Genomic DNA, 26,510 nt, shown 5'->3' on the forward strand with positions numbered 1-26,510 from the left:
CCTCTTCAGCAAGAGATTTTACCAGTTCCAGCCACTTCAGTTCTCAGGTTGTGAAATGTCCTTTTCCGTCAAACAATCAAGTATTCTCTGTTCAACAGTTTTCAGAGGAAATGGATGCCTGGTGTCTGCATGCTTCAAGGGATACAGTTCTGTTATCAAAAGCAAGAATAACCCTAACCCTTGTGAACAAGAGATACAGATACAGAAATAATTTGAATCACGTGTTATGAATCCTTCCCTGTAAGATAATTTCAGTACATCATAGTGCTCTGTAACAGTTACATCATTTCAGTTTGCTTTGTCTTGAGCAACAAACATTCCAACAGAAAGAAAAGAGTTCAGTGACCGGGTCAACAGCTGCAAATTTAGAAGAATATGCCTCAGTTCTCTAAACTACTTTAAGTTTCCTACAGGACCTTAGGGAACCTGGTCAGCCTTCTTAAATGGAGACTGCATCCATAAAACTGGAAGGCACAGTCAGATAAACAAATGGCTTGCAGTATAAAGTAAAATTCTTAAACACTCAGATACCGTGTTAACAGAGGTGGAACATGCGAGTACCATTAATATATACTCTTGCAATTAAGACATGAATGTGATGCTTTGAGAAGTAGATATAAATATTGAGACATCAGGAAAAGAAAATCAAGCTCATCTACAGTCGTGAATTGAGTCTGCCCAAAGCACATCTCCAGGAGGTAAAAATGATTTATGTGCTTGTTTTTAACATTAGAAATATCAGGAGCTGAGTTCCCTGTAGTATTTGTGCTTGTTCTGAGATGTTTGCTGAAGGGCTAGCATTGTTTAAAGAGCTCATATGAATAAGGACATTATATTGAACAAGAAACCTGGTTTAGAGGTTGTCTGTGCAGGACATGACAAAAAATTTCTCATCGTTTTCATCAGCAATGTTTAGGCATGCAAAATCAGGCAGATGCTAGCAAAATAATGAATATTTAATGGCAATGATGTCTTCATGAATTAAATTTTGCAGATCTGCAGTGAATTTTGCGGGACCAAGCACTCGTACTACTTCAAAGAGACTACCATTCGAATATCACTTATTCTTGCAGTACCACCTCTTCACACTCTTGATGGGTACCTCCTTGTAAGCACAACAAAACCAGTGCTATTCCTCTACGAGCACTTTCTTAATGCTCATTATTATTTCCAAGGTAGTTATTTCCTGGTTGGAGCTAGAGGTGCTGGGGATGACTTTGTTGGATGCTGCACTCTGGGGTCTTTTGTGTGATCATATTTCAAAAAGGCTTCTTACAAATTCCATAAAAAATATCAGATTCTCTAAAGAGATCCATCCATCCCAAAATCTTACCTTCTTTTTTCAAGAGGTGCTCCCAGAAGATTAGGAAGTCATTTAGCCTAGTTTTCCACCTACAGGAATATTTATATATAAGCTCAAGTCAAAGATTGTAACCATCTCCCAGCTATTTTAATAACAAGTATTTGTTTTTCATAAAAGTACTTTCAAGTATCTAGCCTATTTATTTTAGTAAAGAAGAACTCAATATTTGACTACTTCACTCTGTCCATGCAAGGAAGAACAAACATCTATCTACTGTTAAGTGCCAGAAGAAATCTGATTGGGATGTGGATTTACTCAATTCCCTCTGTACCATGACCCCCAGCCAAGTGATGGGAGGACTTTTGAGGAGGTGATTTACAGAAAACAATTGCTCATTATGATAAAGCACATTCTTGCTGGCTTTCTGAGTAGCTGAGAAGGCAGGAAGCAACATTACTGTCCCTCCAAAGCCTACTAGGAAAGTTTTGCACAGTGCTAGAAGACTTCATAGAATCACAGAATGGTTTGGGTTGGAAAGGACCTTAAGATCGTCTAGTTCCAACCCCTCTGCCATGGGCAGGGACACCTTACCTTAGATGATGTCACCCAAGGGTCTGTCCATCCTGGCCTCCAGGGCCTCAGCAAGCAGCAGACAGATTTCAGGACCTCTGTTCTTTTCTCATGAAAGGCAGAGGACAGACTCAATTTTTCCAAGGCAGTGTTTTCTCATGTTCCCACAGCACACAACTTGTGCAGAACTGTGTTTGTAGGATGGAATCAAACTAAACACTTTCATTCTTGTTTGTGCCTCAGGTGTATATAACAAATAGGAAGCCCATTGCTTCTACTGGGGCTCTCACTCTACAGATAGCAAGTAATTCTTCAGTAAGGCATCAAAAAAGTTTGTAATACTCTACTCTTCATTGACAAATATTACAAGACTTTGTAAATACCGGTTTTGTCAGCCCTGTTTTCAAAATTCTGCTCCTTTCTTTAAAAAATCCCCCTTCCATTAATCTATTTTAATTTCTTGCAAAGGGTGAATAAAGAATCATTAAAAAAAAGTGCAGATTACCAGCATCTGTTATGGTTCTTTGCACTGCAAGATATTTATCAAAAATGATCCACCACTCTTTCAGCTGGGGAGCACTGCTAAAACCAAAAGAATGACTTTTTTTCCCCTGAGAGCTTATAACTGGAGGTCTTAACAGCCCCCTTTGCATCCCTGAAAAATCATTTTATTTTATAAGGCAATCCACATCAGAGATTTCATGCACTGTCAACATATTTCCATCATTGCTTGCCTACATTCTTTGAACTCTCTCTTTTCACCCACTGAAATATTAAAACTGCATTTGCCTCTGTTGTGTCAAAAAGCTATGCAGCTTAACAGGATAGTATTCTATAGTTCCTGAATGCTCTATTCCCTCCAGTGAAACTAAAAGTGGGAATTAAATGCATGATTTTATGAAAAATAGCAGGTAAAATATAAGAACAATGGACCTGCCATGGCAAAAGGGAATTATCACCCATTGGGGTTTTTTTCCATAATAAATAAATGCTAATTAAGAAACATCACATGAAATAATGCAAAGTTAAAAAGAAATACGAATAGCAATGTTTGCGCATAGCATACAGTTATGGAAATCACTGTCACAAGATATGTAAATTTTATATGGGTTCAGTTAGGTGAACTCATGCAAGAAAACTATCACAGTTTATTAAACACAAAGATGCAACCTCTGACTCAGAAAAACTTTCCTAAATGCAGGAGGACCAACAGGAGGACCTCTGAAAGCCTGCCCTGTCCTCTGCTGTTCCTCAGGTGTCCTGAGTTCAGCGGTTGCTGTCATTTTTCTCCTTCTTAGTAGCTGGTGCAGCACTGTGTTTTTGACTTTCAGCCTGCAAACAGCACTGATAACACCAATGGTTTTAATTGTTGCTCAGTAATGTTTACTCCAATCAAGGACTTTCTGAGCCTCATGCTCTGCCAGGGAGGAGGGGAAGCCAGGAGGAAGCAGAGACAGGACACCTGACCCGAACTAGCCAAAGAGGTATTTCATACCACAGCACGTCATGCCCAGTATATAAACTGGGGGCAGTTATAGAATCATAGAATCGTTAGGGCTGGAAAGGACCTTAAGATCATCAAGTTCCAACTCCCCTGCCATGGACAGGGACACCTCACACTAAACCATACCACCCAAGGCCTTGTCCAACCTGGTCTTGCACACTGCCAGGGATGGAGCATTCACAACCTCCATGGGCAAACCATTCCAGTGCCTCACCACCCTAACGGGAAAGAATTTCCTCCTTATACCCAATCTAAACTTCCCCTGCTTAAGTTTGAACCCATTACCCCTAGTCCTGTCACTACAGTCCCTAATGAAGAGTCCCTCTCCAGCATCCTTGTAGGCCCCCTTCAGGTACTGGAAGGCTGCTATGAGGTCTCCATGCAGCCTTCTCTTCTCCAGGCTGAACAGCCCCAACTTTCTCAGCCTGTCTTCATACAGGAGGTGCTCCAGTCCCCTGATCATCCTCGTGGCCCTCCTCTGGACTTGTTACCACAGTTCCATGTCCTTTTTATGTTGAGGACACCAGAACTGCACACAATACTCCAGGTGAGGTCTCACAAGAGCAGAGTAGAGGGGCAGGATCACCTCCTTCGACCTGCTGGTCACGCTCCTTTGGATGCAGCCCAGGATGTGGCTGGCTTTCTGGGCTGCAAGCGCACACTGCCTGCTCATGTTCATTTTCTCATCAACCAACACCCCCAAGTCCTTCTCTGCAGGTCTGCTCTGAATCTCTTCTCTGCCCAACCTGTAGCTGTGCCTGGGATTGCTCTGACCCAGGTTTAGGACCTTGCACTTGACATGGTTAAACTTAATGAGGTTGGCATCATGAAGAACTTCATGAAGTTGGCTTCGTGCAGAAGGGCTAGATCACTGCTTGGTCAGGCTGGATACCGGTTGGCAGGTGGTGAGCGGTTGTATTCTCTTCCCCTGTTATTTCCCTTATCATTATTATTATTGGTGGTAGCAGCAGTGGTTTGTGTTATACCTTAGTTACTGGACTGCTCTTATCTCAACCTGTGAGAGTTTCATTCTTTCGATTCTCTTCCTCATCCCTTTGGGAGCAGGGGGAGGCAGAAGGGGGCAATGAGCGAGCGCCAGTTTTGAATTACCGGCTGGGCTTAAACCATGACATCGGTTTCCATCCACTAAGGAAGCCCAGGCTGAACTGACCCAGTACAGCTGTTCTCATATTCTGAATATACAGCAAGACTCATGGGTGAATTAAGAATTACCACCCAAAACCATTAGTTCAGTAAAAGTCACAGAGAGTAGAATGTGTTTCTATAGAGAGTAGGCACAGAGAGTAGAATGTATTTGAGAGTAGAACATGTGTTTGACTTGTTCAAACTCAGCTTGATCAGGCGGGCGTGTAACAGACCATCCTTCTATTGAGCATCCTTCTATTGAGCATAATGCTATAATTAAAAATAACATCCTCCCACATATAAGGAAGGAAAATGTTAATCCTGCTTTGCAGCAGAGGAGTCAAAGAACAGGGAAATTAGGCATTTCCCTAGAAATGAATCAATTAAAGGGAGGATGCTGTACTATGGATCTTGCCTGATTATCCAGTTGCCCCCATCATGTAATGTTCTCCTACATTAAGGACTATACAATAAATTTGTTGATTTGGGAGATTTGGACTTGCTTCCTGAGTCCCAGTCGAGTGCTTTAGTCAAAGAATATCTTATGCTTTAAACTCCAGAAGAGATTACTTCATCACAAAAATCAATTGTTATTTCATTTAGTGGTTTTGCCCCTCATCCTTATGACACTCTGCAGCTACCTCATAATATAATTTTAGCTCATTCTGCCAAAGCAAGGACCTTGTGTAAAATGGCTATCATCACACTTTTGACTGCTGTAAATAACAGCTTAAAAATCATAACAAGAACTTAATGCAATCTCATGAACATTCACTGAGATATGCTGTGGCAGATGATTACCTGGGCTGCAGAAACGGATTATTCCTGGCTCTCACACAGATGCGTTCTCTTAATACAAGATATATTTGACCAAAGATTTGAGCATCCTTAAATAAGTGTTAAGGAACTGTAAATTACTTAAGATCAGTCAAAACTGTATTTGGAACATGATTATTATTCTATACAAGGAAGCTAAGTATAAGCTAATGTTTGAGCACAAGAAATTGTACCTTTAAAAAAAAATGTAACTGCCCTGGTTTCAGCTGGCATTGAGTTAATTTTCTTTCTAGTAACTGAAGGGCTGTTTTGGCTTTAGTCTGAGAATAATGTTGGTAACACACCGATGTGTGTGTTGTTCATAAGTAGTGCCTGCTTTAACTCGTGGACTTTTCAGTCTCTCATGCTCTGCCAGTGAGGAGGGGCACAAGAAGATGGGAGGAAGCAGAGACAGGACACGTGACCCAAACCAGCCAAAGGGGTATTCCATATCACAGCATGTCATGCCCAGTATATAAACTGGGGAGAGTTGGCCAGGAGATGCCGGTCATTCGTTGGGAATGGACTGGGCATTGGTAAGCAGGTGGTGAGCAATTGTGTTGTGCAATGCTTGGAGTTTGTTCCTCACGTTCTTTTTATTTCCTGTTGTTTATTATTGCTGTTGTTGTTATTATTAATTATATTTTACTTAGTTTCAATTCTTAAACTGTTCTTATTTCAACCCATGTTTTTTTACCTTTTTTCCAATTCTCTTCCCCACCCCACCATGACGAGGGGGGGGTATTTAGTTGCTGGTTGAGCTTAAACCATGACTTATATCCCCTGCTTAGATGTCAACTCTAACTCTACTAACAAGTCGGAAATTCCTCCATGTGAGCCCATACTCACACAAAGAGATGATGCAAATAAGGGGTTTCATGGGATACAAGCAAAGTTAGACTCCAACTGTGAGGTTTTGCAAATGACTGGTGCATGAGTTCCTTAGAAAAAAAACAGTCACAAATAAATAAAGCAATCCTGAAATTTTCTCATACTATTCCTTATTTGTTTACATTTTTAGCATATGCTTTGAAATAACATTTTATCCACTGGATTATAGTTATTTGCTTCACAGAGTCAAACTGTAGTATTTAGGAGATAATAGTTTTCATGCACTCGTCCCACCAAATATTCTGGACAGCTTTAATTTTTGAACAGCAGAGCTTTTCTAACCATTTCATCTATAGACTTTTATGAGGCAGCAAATATTTAATGAAGTAAGATTCAAGACTTATACACTAGTTATATTTGTGATCCCAAAAATATTACAAAACAAAATTTCTATAGGAACAATTCTGGAGCCCCCAATGGGTTGGATCTAAAGTAGCATTAAATTAGTCCTATGACTTACCTATCTTCTTTGTCTCGGATTTGTCCTCCATTAAAAGAGCAGTATGTTATATTGATCTGTTTAAAACCTGTTTCTCTTGATTGGTTTCATTCATTTTTAAGGTATATATAGAAACATCATCATGAATTGCTGTACACTTCCTAATAAAGGGCTAGCTAACTCAGAAGCTTGACATCTCTTTGGCCTCCCAACCTTTTCCATGTCACAGGTTTCATAGCCGTCCTACGACTAATCATGTTTTCCAGAATTGCTTTATTCAAGATCAACAGACACACAAATATTCAGGAATGTCTTTTCAAGAAAGAAAATGGAAGGGGATGTTCTGATGTTATGGCTGTTCTATACCCCACCAACTTATTTTTTCTGTAGGAACACTCCCAGACCTACACTCCCAACCCACACCTACAACTTCTAAAATGAACATTTAAAACTGGATAAATGAAGACTGGTCTGATGGCATGGGATCATCTTAGAAAAGGAAGGTGAGAAATTTCTGAAGTGCTGGTCCTATGAAAGAGCCGTGTTACCCAGGGCTTACGCTGTAGCATTGAGACTTTTAATAGCAGGAACATTTTATATGAATTTTTGTTTAATAGCTCATAAACACAACCCTGGGGTTTTATCTAAATACTTTTTTTTTTAACTGAGAAAGAAATTAAAACTCCATTAAAAGTTCCAAGCTTCCTAACCCCATTGCTTCATAGTGACCAATGACATTCACAGCACTCAGGTTGCCATGGTTCATGTATAAATCCTGGTGTATAACAAATGGCAAAAATGATGGATGCAAAAAAAATTACTTCAAGGACATAGAGATCCAAATGATTGCTCGGCACATACAAAGTGAAAACTGCATTTACTTGATATAGGAATATCTGGAGACCATTAGATAAACATGGTAACTCTATTTACTATAAAATAAGGTGCTTCTATATCAATTAAAATATAATACTGTAAAAAAAAAAGGTAGCACAATAATAACCCTGTTAGCCCAAATCAAAAACTAAACAAATCATAAAACCATCCAGCCCTAGAAACAGGGACTGCTCATGTCCTGTTGTACCCTTAACAGACCTGCAAAAGCATCTATACTACCTTGCATACCCTGAAATTCAACAGCTTTAAGTGAACTGGAAAACATGAGACCCCTTTGCTGAAGAATGCTGATCCAACTCTACCACCCTGGAACAAGGAGGGGGATCCAGCTTGTCTGCTTTTGCCAGTCCCCAAGAGGTGACTTACTCTTTCACAAGTAGTAAAAAGTACAGGTTTAGAATAACATGTTGTCTCATGTATTAGAACTAATAGCTGAATATTGTCCAACGGTTTTTCGTAACACACACTGAAAGAGATGCTGTTTAATAAGCCCACAGCTTCATGCTATACATTTCTAAACATCTGAATATATGCATGTTGAGATATATTAATCTCAACATTGAGTGAAACAGAACAGACTCCTATCAGATCTACAAAGGCATTAGCAACTACACGAAAACTATTCTACATTCAGACGATGTAAGAATAACCTCTTAGTGATTCAGAGAACTGTGGAAAAGTAAAATTCAGGCCACACTTGCTCCCTCAGCTTAGGGAACCAGCCCTCCCAAACTGATTTCTCCATAAAAAGGGGCAGCTGCACATTATCTACTACACTAACTCTTTTCCCCATCTGGAAACATGACCTTTATCAGCACAAAACTGATTTCTCAGCACCACTGATGCTGTGTAAGCTGAAGAGGAATTTTATTTCAGTTACACAGCTGCAAGCATACCTCTTTTTTCATTATAATTCCCTACCTATTTTTTCCAATAGTCAGAGTGTTGAGATTCAGCATATCAGAGCAAGGTCCTATCTCCTTAATTCAATGCTATAAACTGCAATATATAAGAAGTTCTACCAAGACTAAACACTAAAAAGTTGGACATGCTAAAGAAAAGTTAATGGCCACAATCCTCTGCTCTTGCTTCAGCTGCCTCATTAGCTTACGTAAGGAGCGACAATGGCATGGACTGATACACTGCTACTGTCAGCACAAGTCAAGCTTACAGCTTTTGTCATTGGAAACACACATCGTTGTCTAACGAACTGAAGCAGAGATTAAGAAGCTTAGCAAGCCAGACAACAGCAAGAAATAAGACCTCAAAGAAGAGTTTATTTGAACACACCATCAGATTGTCCATTAAAGGAGACAAAATTCAACTAGTTCTACAATGATTATCCTGTATATATTTATACAGGATACACAGAATATACAGAAATCCCTTTGAAGGGATCATATTATTTTACTATTTAAATGTATCATGTGAGGGAAAAAAACCAAAACCTCCTCACATAGGATGCCACAGTACTGGAGTTAAGTTACCTTCTCTTAGAATAAAGGAAGAAAATTATGAAGTATTTTGTAATAATTAGAGCAATGTCAGATATTTGCTATAAGACAATTTTTTTCAAGAATTTTGGTAAAACATTAACAGATTTCAGCAACATCAACGTTTTGGAATATGATAGGCTTACTGAGGACTTGAAGATGTTTTTTTCTGAGTTTATAAAGCAAAACAAAATAACTTTATAATGCAGAAACTCTTTCTATTTTTAATCCCTCCCTTCTAAACAATTATTAAAATGAAAGACTTGTCTTTTCAAGATGTTGGGATATGAAAACTTGTTTATTTCAACAATTATGGTTTCAGGAATACTGTTAATTTAGTAAACAATAAAACAAACACATCAAAAAACACTATCTTCCCAAAATAGATAATGACCAAGTGTTATGGTTTAAGCCCAGCCGGTAAATCAGAACCACACAGCTGCTCACTCACTCCCCCTCTTTTTCCTTCCACTGCTCCTGGAGGAATGAGGAGGAGAATCGAAAGAATGTAACTCCCATGGGTTGAGGTAAGAGCGGTCCAGTAACTAAGGTATAACACAAACCACTGCTCCTACCACCAATAATAATAATAATAAGAGAAATAACAAGGGAAGAGAATACAACCGCCCACCACCTGCCAGCTGGTACCCAGCCCAACCAGAGCAGTGATCTAGCCCTTCCTTGTAACTGCCCCCAGTTTATATAGTGGGCATGACGTGCTGTGGTATGGAATACCTCTTTGGTCAGTTTGGGTCAGGTGTCCTGTCTCTGCTTCCTCCTGGCTTCCCCTCCTCCCTGGCAGAGCATGAGACTCAGAAAGTCCTTGGTCAGAGTAAACATTACTGAGCAACAACTAAAAACATCGGTGTTATCAGCGCTGTTCCCAGGCTGAAAGTCAAAAACACAGCACTGCACCAGCTACTAAGAAGCAAAAGAATGACTGCTACAGATGAACCCAGGACACCAAGGTGGAGCCGAGATGAATAATTCATATTATAAATCTATGATAATACATCTTGGCATTCAGCGAAACATGATGTCCTCAGCTCAAATCCCACAGCTTTTATATAGGCCAACCTCCACATTAACTTGGCTGGAAAATAGGAGATTTTGCTAGTGAAGAGATGACTTCATGTAAATATCATAATTAAACTCCAGGAAAAGCACATAGCACACAGCTACTGTAAACTAATATTATTTCCTCCCAAAGAATTTAAAGCCCAAAATATAAATGCAGCTAAGCATTGAAGCACCAAACACCCAGTCAAAGGGTCCCCAAGGAGCCTTTTTACTTTCTGGAGTAAGTTTTAAGTAAGTCTGATAAAAGAGAAGAAAATCCTCCTATTATGTTTGGAGGATTATCTAGTTTGAAGTAAGTTATTTTGTCGACCTTACTGCAGTGGTTCAGGGTTTGTCTCTGATGCCAGTTTCTTACAGGACTAGTAGCAGCAGGGATTGGCTCTGCCCCGCAGCCAGGCTCAGCTAACCCATCTTCACATCCCCAAGGGGACATAACCCAGGCTCCAAGCTCTCTGCATCTCACATCTATATACCACTATGCAGATGAAAATACCTGTATTTTCTGCTTTATATACATTAATTAACCCTGGAGAGAAAATGTATCACATCTATCAGCCTGAGACTCTGACAGTGCTTCACAAAACAGAACATGCTTATTATAACAAGACAATTCAACCCCTGAGTTACAAGGCTAGAAACCAGGTTACAAAAAGGAAATATTCTAGAGTCCTTCTTGGCTAATTTGGCATCTCATGTAGAAAATCCTTTAACTTGTATCAGGGCTTTAAGCTGGAAGAGAAATCTGTACAGAAACACCTCATCTCCCGAGTGTGGCTCTGAGCCTGTGCCCTTTCTCTTGAGTCTCATTCTCAAAGAGAAACCCAGCTTCTACACTCCTCTTCCTTCTTCATTTCAGTGCAAATAATGAATCTCTCTTCTACAAGCAACAGGCTTAATAAACTGCCACATTTTTCTGTTGGATCCTCACCTAACTGGGGTAGGTGAAAAAAAGCCTATCAGTAGTTATTCAGTGCAAACCAGGTCTCAGCTCCCACATTCCGGAGCCAGCCTGCCTGTATATTCTCTTTGATCAAAAAGTGTTTCAAATAGCAAGTGAATGCATTGGAAGATGCTTTCCCTAGGCACAGTAGAATGAAATGAAATGCTATACAGCCCAGGATAAAATCTAGATTGTCAGAAATATGACTGATCCAGTGGATCCACTGGAGTGGAATTTCTGTACTTTTCCAAAGTCTGTGTTTTGCTGTAGACCTTTATTATATTGTCACCAAAAAATAGGTAAGCAAGAATCTGCTAGAATGGAAAGCTTTCATTTAGTCATTGTAATAAAAAACATGAGCTGTTTTTCCTCTGAAACTGACCTTTTAAAATTACTTTTTAGAGGTTCAGGCTTCCTCTTACAGGGAAAAAGACTTCACTAACATAAGGTTGTTAATTAGACAGTGCTGACAGCATACATAAACACATTAGCACTATCACCTATGTCACTAAAACCACTCTGATTATTCTGCTTAGGACAGCTGAAAACAGGATTTTCTCACCTATGTAACACTGAAAAGGAGATCTGCTCAGGAGAAGACAAAGAAAGAGATTTCTCTCTTTTTTTTCTGTCAAAATTGCAAATAGCTGGAGAAAATTGTAAAAATAACACAATACCTTCTATGAAATTTTAATATTCAAAATTATCATTGACTCTGGACTGTCATTTGGTGAATTTCACTCTGTGATTAACTAGCTTTCAGGAAGACGCATCCAAGTCCATAATTACACACTTGCAAATTGAAAACAGGAATAGGAAAACCTGCAATTCAAATGTTCAAGTAAATACAAAGCATTTCCACATTGATTGAAAAACAACACAAATTCTACTTAGAGAATATCAATAGATAATTTACTCTTTTGATGATGTACAAATCTTAATAGACTTCATCAGGACAACTGAGTAAATTGGATGATCTATGGGAAAGATCAGAACAGCAAAATGATTACATGATAAGCTCATATTAGTAATGCTGTAAGGTGCCCCAAATACATGTAATAATTAATATGATTTTTTTCTACTGAAAATTGTAATGATTTTTTTTATTTACTAATCAATGCAATACATTCAAATAATCTCATTTTGAAGAGAATCCTCGTGGCAGCATAATGTGTCAGTTGCAATTTTCTAACAGCATGGGCTGAAAGTCCCTAAAAGAGTGAATTACACTAATCAGTCCTTGAGATGACAAAAGCATTTATCAGCATCTCCGTATCTTTACTGCTGATCAAGGTCTCAGCTTGGCAATGATACAGAGACTGTAAAACGGAGCCTTTGTAACAGATGCAAATACTTACCAACTGGTAAATCTAAGAGCAACATGACACTTTGTGACCAGATGTATCAAATGATGCTAAAAGCATTACAGAATGTAATAGCAAAACGAAGAGACTGAAAAATAAAGAATGATTTTAAAATCCAGCAACATAATTTGTGCTCTGTGAAGCATACCATTAGGACTTGTACTTTTCTAAATAGATTAAACTTCAATAAATGAGAACATAATTAGGAAGAAATGGAATAAATTCTAAATTACTTCAACACTTGGTCACCAAAAACACATTATTGTTGTTGGCAGACTTCTCCATCCTTCTAATTAAAGCCAACTATTTAAAACACTTTCTTCCTATTAATCTGACACATTTGATGAAGGAACTATAAAATTTAACACCCTCTAATGAAACTATTTCCACCTTGTACTTCTCAATAAATGGTGATATTCTGTTCCCTAAGCAAAACAAACAGCCCCATGGATTTCTTGGGGGCTGAAGCCATGAGCAGTGATTGACAACTGCAAATGAAGATGAACCACTGGCTGCCTTTCAGTGGCTTCACTGGGTGTGGAGATTACCTTTGCTGAAGACATTAAGAACATTGCGTATTTTCTAGAAGAGGGTCCTTCCTGATCAAAATCAGCAATACTTACAGACATACAGCCTTGCCATTAGCCACTGTTGGTCACCATAAATAACCCAGGATATAAAATTCTAAGTTGGACTGCAAGTTGCAAGACAGGAGCAGGGCTTCCATAAAGACAGCATTCATGCTCCTACCAGAGGTGTGATCTGGGAAGTGTCTGTAGCAACTCTAATACACAGTAACTGTAGAAAACTTGGCAAAGCAAAAGAGCCATAACCAGTTGTATCCAAAACCTGCAGTTTGAGCAGGAAAAGACTCGTACTGCCCCATAGTTGGAGGTATCAGCAAGTGGATGGGCTCGTAGACTTCAGCAGCCTGAGAAAATACAAACGTATACCCATCTTTCAGGGACAAGGCTCTTGCCCTCAGAGTACAGGTTTTTGTGGAATTGGTGGGAATTATGCAAAGGATATGCTCCATCCCTTTTGCTCCAGCTGTATAGTAAGGAGTGTAAGATTGATGGGGACTGGAATAAAGCAGAGGGAAAAGAGAAAGTGAAAAAGCAAGCGTAATTCCTTGCCTGAGCAATTAAGATATTTACTTTGTCTATAAGACGTGGATTTCTCTTCCATTAATGCTTATATATGTGGAAATAAATGGCTACCAGATAAAAGTCAGGTGCAGCATCAGAGAGAGAGCCTGAAACCCAGGACTAAACCCAAACAGACAGTTCCTGCGGTGTTAACTCACCTGCAAATCTCATCCACTTCTGCCACTTCTCTCTCCAGCCCCTGCATTTTCATTCTCACCTATGTAGCTCCACTGCTTCAAGAAGAGAGAATGTGCATGGTATATGCAGACTGCAACCTGGAGGATATAGGTAGTCTCTTGGGAAGATGGAGACGTGACATTGAACATCCTCAGCCTGAGAAGACCACTGACATGAAATAAGGTCTCCCACTCTTAGGCAAATGTCTTAACAACAAAAGGTGACATAAAATGGCACCAACAACATGATTGTGTTTTAAAATAAGCAACTGATACAATTTTTAGTCCTGGAAAGGATGAAAAAGGTGCTCTAGGTCAAAGTAAGGACTGTGCATACCTCTAACTCCATCTCGGAGGGGACAGCCTGCAAGAGACCTCAGAAAATCTCCAGTTCAGCCTGTTTCACCAAGCAGGGTCAGGCCCAAAGTCACACAGCAAGGCCTTATTCAGTCAGGTCTTGAAAACCTCCAAGGATGGAGAGTGCACAGGCTCTCCAGACAACTTGCTCCACTGCCTGACTGTTCTCACAGGAATAATCTTTCCTTATATCCAGCCTGAGCACCTCGTGTTGCAACTTACGTCATTTTCTGTCCTCCTGCAATGCACCACTGTGAAGTGATTGAACCTGTCTCTTGGCTAATATCCCCCTAATTATGGGGGGACAGCTGTGAGCTCCCCTTGAAGCCATCTCTTTTCCAGGCTGAACATACCCAGCTCCCCAGCTTCTCACAGGACAAATGTTCTAGACCCCAGTCAGCTTCATGGACCTCCAGTGGACCCACTCTAGTGCACTGAGTGGACAAAAACTGGATGCAGGATCTAGATGCAGCCTAAGTGCTGAATAGAGATAAATAATCCCTTCCCTTGATCCGATGGTTGTCCCCCTGCTTAAACAGACCAAAGACTCCTGGCTGTCCCTGCTGCCAGGGCACAGGGCCGGTCCACGCTTAGCTGCTCACAGGATCCCAGGTTGCATCAGCGTGTGTGACATATCACAAAGATAGGAAACCAGGGGCATTTCTCCCTCGTGTCAATAGACACAACAGTGGCACCTGGGGTCCTCTTTCCTGCAAAAATATTGACAATGTGACTAAAGGGTTAGTTGTAAAATCATGCTTCAAGTGGGAAAGACAGGGAAATTCCCCAGTACTTCCTAAAAATCTAGGACAAAACATTATCCTAAAGAATTTTTAATATACTAGGCAACATGGTATCTTTGGAGACCACAGAATCACTGACGTGTATGACTTATCCATCTGGAACTGGACCTTCTGAATTTGGTACTGTCTTTTTGCTTAAAGCTTCTGAGCACTGCCTCATACACCTTAGATCAGATTTTGAAAGGCACCAAAATAATTATTTATGGACACTTTTAATAGAGCATAAACTGAAATGAGAGTAAAAATGTACTTTTAGTAGTGCATATAAAGATGCAGTACTGGGAAATCCCACAAACAGGTCTAGATAAAATCATCTCTTAAATTTTATTAACTGCCCAAGCCTCTGCTTTTCCTGCTGTAAATTATGTGCTAATTAATGTTTCTTCTTACTATGGAGCAGCGTTAATATGACAGGGAACAAGATCACAAACTATAAAAAACACACACAAAACACCTGATTAGGCCCCGTTACTGAAAAAGGAACCCAACATATAACTAATTAGTTTTACTAACCTTAGGTATTCCTGAATCTTATCAGAGGTCTTACATCAGTGTAACTCACATTCCTATACCATAATATCATCCAAGGACCTGAACAAACCCTTGCTTTACATTGTCAGTCATCACAGCTGTCATTTCTATGTCAATTATAGGAAGAAGTTGCAGCTTCACTACAACGTGATCTCATTTGCTGTGCCATCAATATGGGAACCGTCTTTTGCTGACTTGACAAACAGAAATAAATACTAGATTTTGAAAACATATTTAAGTTTTATTTTTTTTTTACTAAAAGAACCGAATTTAACAAAAAGACTTCATCAGGCCATAGAACTACCTATTTTAATCTTAAAGATCTCCCTCAGTGTACACTTTACACAAAACATCCCTCAATGTACTTAAGCTTTCAAAACGTTAATGAACAAAACAGAACAGGCTTCTTTTAATATACTGTTTTGTTAGCATGCAAGAGGAAAATTGGATACTGAACCAAGTATTACGTTAAATGACATGCCGTATATGGAATTACATGTATGCAGTAGTGTCCCAGTTCACTGAGCACAGAAATGGGACTCCTTACTTCAAAATATTCTTCTAGATCATTTTCTGAAAATACATTTCTGCAAGCGGAATTTAGTGCACACAGCTTCACAAATTTCAGGGGAAAAAAATGCAAACAAGTAATAAACTAAAGTGCTGACATTGCCAACAAGTTTTTTCTCATTTCATTACAAGGATCTAGACTTGGAACAACAGTACGAAAGAGCTGATATTAGTAATTTCTCAAATGAAATTGCGCTGCTAGGTAATTCTGACAGCTTTCAACCACAGATAGCTCACACTAATGAAGATGGATGCTATATTAGCAGAGGGGTGGTGGAAAGTTAAAACACTGCACATCAAGGGAGCTGGGTCCTGCTCTTGTGGACTCATTTTGAGGGACAGCTTAATTTCATTTATTTATTCTTTTTCCCTGAAGCACTGGAGTTTACCCCAGGTAAGAAGAAGATCAAGAGGATCCAGGAGCATGGATGCTACCTCTTCACTACAAGTTCAAATGACCCTCAGATTTCACATCAGAAGGAATTTAAACTTTTCCTACAGAACAGCTAGACTTTTGACAACGTGATTGGCTCTTGGGATCATCCAGGAATTGTAGCTGGTGAAATTATTGTCATCTCAGAGACAGGACATGGGCAATTCCCTCAATCTCTCTCATTTTTTTTTACTGTGACACTGTAGTTGTCTCTTCTTGGCCTCTCACTACTTTGATCTTAGCATTTGTCACAGAACAGTAGGAATCACTTCATGGTGGATGACGTGACTGTGTGGCAGACATTCTGCAAACATCAGATCCTATGAGACAGCTGTTCTGCGAACCTCTGAACAGGACATCTGTTGTAATAATTGTAATAGTCCTCAGTAACTGCAGGGGATTAGACTCAATGACATAGTTGGTCTATAGCTGCCCTATCTCACCTCTGTGCAACAAATTCCTTCTTTGCAATAGATAAATATTTTTTCCCACTCTTAAGAATTCTTAGCCAATCCATTAGTTGGAAAGTATACCAAAGTCCTCAGATCCCAGAAGGCAACAATCACAGCAGTGAGTTCGTCTAAGTTCTAGAAAGTGCATAGAAAACCTTTGACAAAAACAAGCCACTGTACTATGAGCTTCCCCTTGCTCCCCCATATGCAGAGCACAGTCTCGACCAGCTGGCAATGGAGGACCAAATGACTTCTTTAAAGCAAAGAGCCACATCCAGAAGCTTTAAGTCTCCTATTTCCCAGAAGCCCCACCACATCTGCTCCAGACAGTGGGTGTGCTGCTTGCCTTACCACACACAGCAACAGGAGATACCAGAAAGACATTCCAAGAGGCAAACAAGAATTTTAAAGTCAGAGGACTGCTCCCCAAAGCAGCCAGTGCTACCTGTAGCTAAGTACATTGGTAGTACATTAGTGCTTTCTGTCAGGAGCCAGTTTTATTGAGTTGTCTGTTTGAGATTGTTTTTGTGTGTGTTTGGTTTTTTTTCCTTCAGAAGACATTCTTGCCTGTTACATAGGAGCTGAATGAGCAACACTTAGAAAAGAAACCTAAGTGTTGCTTATTGAAAGCAAACAAGATTTTGGGGGGTAGGTTCTATTCTACATGGTGGCACCAAGATGGAAACGAACCTGCTTTCCACAAAGCAAAACAGAGCAGCAATAAGTTCCAGCCACAGCAGCACAGTCCAAACTTCTCTTGACTGCTCTTCTTGTGCTGGTGGCCAAAAACCAAGACAGAATGTAAAAGGGAGGGACAAGACAACTTCTCAATATAAACTGTTGAGTGAGAAAAATGTTCTTTCCATTGCCAAGAGAAGTATCTACTCCGGTGTCACTTACTACATCTACTATAAAAGAGGTGTCATCTGAAAAGGTTTGGACCTCTTTCAAATCCTACATAGAATCATAGAATCATAGAATAGTTAGGGTTGCAAAGGACCTTAAGGTCATCTCGTTCCAATCCCCCTGTCATGGGCAGGGACACCTCACACTAAACCATATCACCCAAGGCTTCATCCAACCTGGCCTTGAACACCACCAGGGATGGAGCATTCACAACCTCCCTGGGCAACCCATTCCAGCACCTCACCACCCTAACAGGAAAGAATTTCCTCCTTATACCCAATCTAAATTTCCCCTGTTTTCATTAAGTGCTAACCCTCATCCATTTGCCATGACATTTTATTCAGACTTCTTTGCCAGGGCCTCAGTACCAGGAAACAGGCCTCAAGCAAACCAGGATTGTCTTTCCTTGGGTTTGAAGGGATGGATGCAGATACTTAGCCACCTATACCAAGACTACAGAATAAAGATAAAAACGCTGTTAAATAGCCGTCAGAAAAACAACAGTATCTACAAATTCTTCAGTGATGTAATTCTACCTGTTACTACAGAATTACTTCACCTTAGAGGACTCAGCTAGTGTTACCCATCAGAAAAGACATAAAAGAGGAAGCTGAAATCTCAGAATATTGAAGTTGACGTTTTAGTACTTAAGAGGCAAAGTGATTGATGTACAGCTCAAGACTGTCAAAATCTAAATTCTGCAAAGACAAAAAGACAAAGGGTAGATTAGTTGTGTTAAAAACTAATTAGCTTGGGAACACAAGCCACAGTAACAAAAAAATGCGAATGCATTCCTGCCCTGCCCACTACTAAGCAAGTTATCTTCCCCTGTTTGTTGTCAGTACTATTTGTAGATTGAACTGTCAGAGCGCTGTGTTCTCTATTTCCAGTGTGTGGACAGGACAGGGACAAGACACCCCATGACGATGGAATGGATGCACGCAGTAGGACTCTAGTCACCAGCAATGCTTCAGAGAGAAAAAATAACTCTATGAAGCGGATCGCAGCACTCATCATTGCACAATAAACATTTCTTCAAGAATTACTTTGCTGGATTCTGAAGCCTGAAAAATATATGCTGATTTCAGATAAGTCTTCAATTATTTGGGGCTGATCCTGACAAAACTTTTTTAAACTTCTCAGTTTTATAAAAAGAACATAACTTCAGTGAAGAAGAGGCTGCATGGAGACCTCAAGGCTTACAAGGATGCCAAAGAGGGACTCTTCATCAGGGATGTATTGACAGGACAAGGGGTTGTGGTTTCAAACTTAAACAGAGGATATTTAGGTTGGAAGGAAGTTCTTTACCGTGAGGGTGGTGAGGCACTGGAACATGTTGCCCAAATAAGTGGTGAATGCTCCATCCCTGGAAGGGTTCAAGGCCAGTCTGGATAGGGCCTTGAGCAACCTGGTCTAGCTGAAGGTGTCCCTGTCCATGCAGGGTGGGAGGAACTTGATGATCTTAAGGTCCTTTTCAACCCAAACCATTCTACAATTCTGTGACTATTATACTTATTATCTGACTACATGTCAATGCCATTAATTCTGCTTACACACTTACAAGTAACCCTGTGCTCTTACTACTTTTATTAAACGGTACTCCTGAAGAAGTATACTGACACTCTAAGTCTTACATAATTAGCATTTGATTGATGACGTGGCATTCCACTCCACCTGCTTCCATCATGTAAGAAACTCATGCATTTACATAGTTTAATACAATGATCTGCAGATGCACATATAGGTTCTTCACAGATATTACTGACCAGTTACATTTTGCAAGTCATAGCATAAAGCCAGAGGTCATGATACTGAGCTGCTGTTCCCAGTAGTTCTGTTTCTTAGCAGAACATCTTGCTCAGAGAAAGTTAGCACCATAACTTCTGTCCTTTGCATGACCCAACAGAGCATTGTTTCATGTAGCAAAGAAGCAGCAGCTTTGGAGGTCAGAGAATACAGAAACCAGTAACACCTGGACTTTTTCTCCGAGGTGCAGCAAATTACAGGTACTGTCCTATGTAAGAAATGAGACACACAATCACGAGATGCACAGATATACTTCTTTCTTCTTTCTTCTTTCTCATTAGTTTAATTAATCTGCAATTTCAGAACTGTAGATAAGCCACAAGGAAATACGAGTGATTCAGGTTTATTTCATTTATAGAGGTTATGGGGCCATGAATTCTTTGGACATGGAAAATTTTAAATTAATGTAGTTAGCAAAATTGTCTAACCAGTATCCAATAGGTTAAAAAGAACAAGCCAATAAATACTACAAAGCCACTGTACTTTGGTGAACATGATATTGTCATCAACACAGTGATAAACAACAGCTGACCATAAATTCAGTTTGTCTGCCTTTGATATGCAATTGTTATTAATCATTTTACTTATTGTGTATTCCCTAGGGGAAAAAAGCTTAGAATTTCCTTATCTTAAGACCACAATGTGTGTAACAGACAACCTTTTTTTTTTCCTTTCTTTATTCTTGAACAGGTTGCCACTTTGTGCTTGAAGTGCGATAATTGTGCTCTATAAGGCTCCATTCCTTCAGTGGGTGGCATGCAGAAGTCCACATTTCCCATAAAGCCCATCAAAATCAAATATTGCCTTCACAGAATGATTTGCAAAAGGAATGCGCAATGTTTACCATAATTCCCTTTTGGCTATCTTTACATTTTCCTAAGGTATCATCCTTCTCCTGCATACAGACAAGCAATAAGAAAGGGAGCACTTTGAAGAATCAAGCTGAGTGGAATTAGGAGGAGTAAATAGTGTGCTCACTGGGAAGTAATTAAAAGCTATGAAGCAGGAATAAGGTTGGAGGTGCCTAAAAGGCATTATAATTAAAACCTAATGCATGTTAACCGTGAGTGAAGCATTGAAGTCATTGACATGAATGACAAAACTCCCACTGAATTCAATAGGGACAGGATTTTACTCTGTAAGTGCTCAACAACACTGACTCAGGTTCAGAGAAATTGATTGAAGGTTTGAGAATAAAAAGAAACCCCCCTGAAAATGGGGACTAGTTATTTATATAGACAATGATATGGACAGTTGTGAAGTATCCACAAGAGAAATGAAAAGAGAAAATAAAAACAAAATGAGTTAATCTTTGGAAAAGGGGAAGAACAGATAATTTTTAAAATATTATTAGGAAAAAAAAAGACTATTACAAAGGAGACAGAATCAAGAAAAATCCTGAACATGGAACAACTTTATCCCAAATAACAATTAGAAAGAAAGTGATGAAGCAGTTAAAAAGTACTGATAAGTAGCTATTGATAAAACCCGATTGGGAATACATGGAAAATCTGAATTTGTTCAGATAGCACACAGTCTATTTAACCATGTCACAGAAATGAATTAAGAAAGAAAAAGCATTTGCCGTTCAGTATATCTAACCTCCAGAGCCCTGTTACATAATGGAACCATTATTCAGAAAGAGCCAACCCAGTTCTAGTGGTTTTAACACTACGTTGTCAAAAAGTGACAACATAATGTAAGTTTGCCTAGATGCAGTTAATGGATTTACATAAAACCCTGGAAATTTAAAATTATACTGGCTATCACTGCTGTGCAATAACAAATATACCACCAAAAATGCTACTTGTACAGGGAGTCTAGTTGGCTAACAAATTCTCAATGGGAAACTTGGTGTTTACTTTGACAAAGCAAATGAAATTTCCTACTAGATACACTGCATGTGAATAGCAAAAAAAGCCACACAGAACAGTAGGCGCGGATTATGTAAGTACTTGGAGTTCAGCTGGTGCAGAAAGTGAAGTCTGTAAATTTGGCTGGTGTATCTACAAATCTGACATCAACAGTCAGCAGGCAATGGACAGAAATGAAATAATAGCAGTAGATCAGCCCACTGAATAAATGATGCTCTCCGTGTCTGGAGAATACTTACAAAGTCACTCCTTACCAGACCAACAAATCTGCCCAGCAGAATAATCTTAATGCTGAGTATTAACTCGTGAAAAATTATGAGGTGAAATTGTGAGCATGTAACTTGTAGAAGGAATATGAGAAGCCCTGAAAAAAAGTGTGGAAATCAAGTATTTTTAACAACAGCAGCAAGCAGACAATCTCCTAAAACAACATGCAACCTTTCATTATCTAATCCTGTAAGTCAGCAACTAAAAATATGCACTTAATTACTTATTTAATTTGCCAGTATGAGATAAAAACAAAAGGACACAGAGCCAGCTGAGGGAGCTTGAGGGCCCTGTGTTCTAAAGCAGTGACTCCAGAGAGTCCTAGTTGGAGATTTCAGCTGTGGTGAGACTTCAATGACACCGATGCCACCAGAGAAAGGGTGGAGAACAGGGCTTTCTGAAGCATCGTGAGCTCTGTCTCTGCATCTTTTACTCAGTCAGGCTGCCTAAGTGGTAGTGGGTCTCATGCAGACTATTCCAGGCATTATTACGTTTCTATTCCTCCTCTTAAAGGGCTGGCTACCATAGTGCTGTGAGCAAAGACACTGCCAACTGTTCTCATCTGTAAGGTATCTTCCTGAGACAGTCCTGGGACAGAAATAGCAGGATGCTATTTCTGCACTGCAGTGCAAGGGCTTGGTAAGAAAATATTCCCCTCAAACATGAGTCCTGGTTCCTCCCCAGACTGCCTGGTTTGCTCCTACAGCCATATGAATACTTCCTGGAGACAATGTGTCTTCTCACTCACATCCTGCAGTGAGCTCCAGTTCTTTCTCTTCTCAACATCCACACGCAGTATATAAAGTGTAAATAGGGCAATCTCAAACTTCCAAAAAGCACATATTAGTTATTTATTCTTGACTGTAGTTCCACAAAACGTAAGAAAAAGATAACCCAACCAGCAACTGTCCTATTTACTTCATCTTACATCTTGTACCCACTGATCCATATTTAAATTTCCACTCATTTCTAGCACAGTACATTTATTTTTATGTACCAGCTCAGATCATTTTAGAAATAAAATTGATACTCTTATATGCAAATTTTAGAAGGAAAAGGTTTCTTGAAACACTATGAAAATGTTAACAAGCCTTCTATTATTAATAAGAAAATCACCTTCATAATTCTCTACTACTAGAGGAGAAAGAATAAACTTCTTAAGTAAGAAGTCACTTATTTCTGTTCCTCTACAGAAGTGATTTTCCAAGTTAAGACTAGAATCCCACTTATTTCTCTTTGTTTTGCACGTGAGTTGCATCACGCACAGTGTGTAACATTCTGCACTATTTTTAGAGCTGTGAAAATCAGACATAAATCATTCCTGTTTCATAAGTCACCTTTAAGGAAGTATTTAAGGTTTTTCTACTTTACTGTGACTACATAATTGAAAAGTAAGTACTAAAATGTTTAAACACGAGATTCAATGGCTTAAAATGAATCGTGCCACAGTAAAAATAGATTTCTTGAGAGAATTAACTGATCATTAATAACTTGAATTGACAAAGGCAGCACTAATCAAGTTCTGGCTTCATAATAATTCTTATAAAAAATGGGTGGGGGAGAGCAAGTTAATGAAGTGAGAATAATTTCTGCAAAAATAGTAATGAATCTACAGCACATTAACTCATTAAAGAATTATCCTTTTATTTCAGTATTTTCTTTCCAGGTCAAGAAAAACGCAGCCAGTAAGGACAGGCTGAGTGGGAAGAAGATAATGCTTTTTATTACTGGCAGCACCTACGTCATGTGAGAAAATACCAGAAAAAGAGATCAGTTTTATGTTAGGAAAGCATTTGAAAGGTGCTGGCCAGAAGGAATGACCCAGTTATAGAAATAAATGTACAAGCTACACTGAAGACAATTTCTTTGAAAAACTCGAGTGTCCAGGACTGTCATGCCACACTAAATTAAAGACTAACCTGAAAAGAAAAAACCCATATTCCAATCCAGGAAAAGTACAATGCTTGAGTCTAACCCTCAAAGTTGACAACAATGAATGAGGACCCCAGTGGGGACAGAATCAAGCTCCGTATACAGAATTTCTCAGGCTGAAATGTCTGTGCAGTGTAAAGCACATGCACATTAAACCTTTGGCTTCTGAGATGGATCAGAGCTACTGCACATGCATAAACTGCATGGATGGTACAGGCCCAGAAGACCTTCCAGAAGTGTCAAATAACACATGGCTCTACCACACAGCACACATGTTCAGAAGCTCCAAATAAGAACGTTTGTATGTCCAGAATCCCAGATGAGACCACTATGAAATGCTGATGTGCAGCAGCTGGAGCAAGAGTGTCTGGGCTAGCATTATCAGGTGTCCCTAAATCCCAGAAACATTTGTCAAGTATTAAAAATTTCTAGATATCATAGCTGAGAAAATACAGGCATGTATGTGTGCTGGTTTTTGGCTGGAATAGAGTTTATTTCCTTTATAGTAGCTAGCATGGGGCTATCTTCTGGATTGTGATGGAAACAGCGTTGCTAACACGGGAATGCATTATCAGTTATTGCTGAGCAGCGCTCACATAGTCAAGCCCTTTTCTGCCTCTCACAGCACCAGTGGGCAGGCTTGAGGTGCACAAGTAGTTGGAAGGGGACACAGCCAGGACAGCTGAGCCCAGCTGACCAAAACACACCATATGATGTCGTGCTCAGCAATAAAAGCTGGGGAAAGAAGGAGAAAAGGGGGATGCTCAGAGTGATGGCATTTGTCTTCCCAGGTAACTATTGTGCACGATGGAGCCCTGTTGTCCTGGAAATGGCTGAACCCCTGCCTGCCCACAGAAAGTGGGGAATGAATTCCTTGTCTTGTTTTGCCTGCATGCACAGCTTTGCCTTACCTGTTAAACCGTCCTTGTCTCAACCCATGAGTTTTCTCATTCTTACCCTTTCAATTTTCTCCCCCATCCCACTGTGGGGAGTGACCAAGGGGCTGTTGGTGCCTGGTTGCCAGCTGTGGTTAAACCACAGCAGTCCTTTTTGGTGCCCAACGTGGGGCTCGAATCATTCCAGATAATGACAGGTTTGACTGGAATCTGCTAGATCGAATTTACTGCTGTTCAGCTGTTAACTGAGAGGCTTCTGTGCTTGCCATGGGGCTTGCCTGCCTTATTGTAAATTGAAGTCTAGTGCTCGTTGGTGGCTGCTCTTTGCTTTCAGTGCCTGCTGTACTGCTGATCATCTTACTCCGCTGTGCCTGGGAACGTTTTGGTAACCACAACGGTGATGTGCCTGGGCTGGCAGATGGCTGGGGCATCGCTGCTGTTTCTGCGCTGCTGTACCGGACAGGCTGGAACTCCGTTGTGAACTCGCATCGAAGGGACTGTGACCTGTCAGTGAGTCCATATAGGAGCAGGACATCACAAAGAATCTCTGGCCGTGAGCAAATCCACACTGAGCAGGTACATCTCGAAGTGTCTGTGGTCGTGGTTGTGTCTGTGCCACAGCAGCTGTACCTCTGAAAGGGTAAGACCATGCTGGAGAAGGTACACCTCGAAGCATCTCTGTCTATAGATAAGTCCACGTGACAGATAGCACACCTTGAAGCATCTGTGGCTGTGCATGGAGTCATGCTGGAGCACTTCAAAGCATGTGGCCATGAGTAAGCCCCTGACAGAGCAGGTACATCCCTGGTGGGACTGCAGCCATGGGGGTAAGGCCATGTTGGTGTAGGCTTACTTCTGAAGGCATTGTGACCCATGGACAAGGCCATACTGGAACAGCTTCACCTCAAAGTGACTGTGGCTGTGTATATGCTGCAGCATGCAGACCACTAAGATACTGCAGCTCATAGATAAGGCCGATAACGGGTAAAATACTGTTACCTATATGCTGCATACCCACACACTGAGAGTTCAAATTACTTCATGAACCCTCTAGCCAGCTTCAATTTAAAGTGTTCACCCAAAAACTTCATTTAGCCTCTGCAGCTGCTTCAGTCTGTAGGAGGCTTTGGCTGGCTCTGAGCCCTGGTCAGGCAAGAAAGCAAGGAAAAGGAGTTTGTAAACACTTCTTTTAAGTCTTTACTTTTGTGTGAGTAAAGACAGCTGCATTTATATTCCTTGCAATCAATCTTATTTGACACAGTTATTCTGTCAAACTCTCTGTAAGGCACACTTTTTTTTGCCAGGAATAAGAGCTGTGATCATTATAAAACTGTGAGAAAAATCAATGTCATATAAAAGGAGTGGTTATTTTATATACGCACACAAGCACTGCATGCACACATTGTATGTAAACCTGATTCTCTGATCATGCAAATGAGTAAACAAATTAGTTACACTTGCTGAGGATGCCTCCTAACCCTACTGCTAGATCTTTTCTGGAGGTGGGGCTGAGAAAAAGCACCAGCACAGGTTAATCAGAACTTGCTATTTTTTCTCTTCCACATCATGTCTGCTAATTCAGCTTACGGGAGCCTAGAGCTGATTTAAAAGATCACTGGGATGTCAGTTTTCCTAATGGTTTTCCTTCCAGACTTCAACAGATAGGGATGCTTCCTGCCGGTTTTCTATTTGTAATTCTGCATTGCACAGTGCTGATTTTAATTTGAAATTACCTTCCCTTCTGTATCTTGTTAAAAATCATGCATTCTCCTCTTCTAAGCCAATCATACCTTCCTCCAATGGTATCCTGTTTAGATTTTCTTACGAAAATACCAAGCCCTTTTACTTCCAATGTTTTTTACTTTTCTCACTAAATTCCTCCTTGAGTATGCATTTCCTTCTGTTACACCATTTCT

At 40.0% G+C, this 26,510-nt stretch overlaps 1 protein-coding gene across 7 annotated transcripts in view; it reads right to left on the reverse strand.

The window, feature by feature from the left end:
- Positions 1-26,510, reverse strand: part of TAFA2 (TAFA chemokine like family member 2) — a 202,533-nt gene that overhangs the window by 126,370 nt on the left and 49,653 nt on the right. The window contains exon 1 of one of the 7 annotated variants that reach the window (XR_009745957.1): positions 26,050-26,099. The exons of the other annotated variants lie outside the window; for them this stretch is intronic. The gene's annotated coding sequence lies outside the window, so the exon portion shown is untranslated. Of the gene's footprint in view, positions 1-26,049; positions 26,100-26,510 lie in introns of those variants that run through there. 7 annotated transcript variants of the gene reach the window in all.

Source organism: Pezoporus flaviventris, unplaced genomic scaffold (assembly GCF_033815535.1).
Source record: "Pezoporus flaviventris isolate CSIRO_AGI_PZ_B2104156 unplaced genomic scaffold, CSIRO_AGI_Pfla_v1 ptg000045l, whole genome shotgun sequence".
Taxonomy (NCBI): Eukaryota; Metazoa; Chordata; class Aves; order Psittaciformes; family Psittacidae; genus Pezoporus; species Pezoporus flaviventris.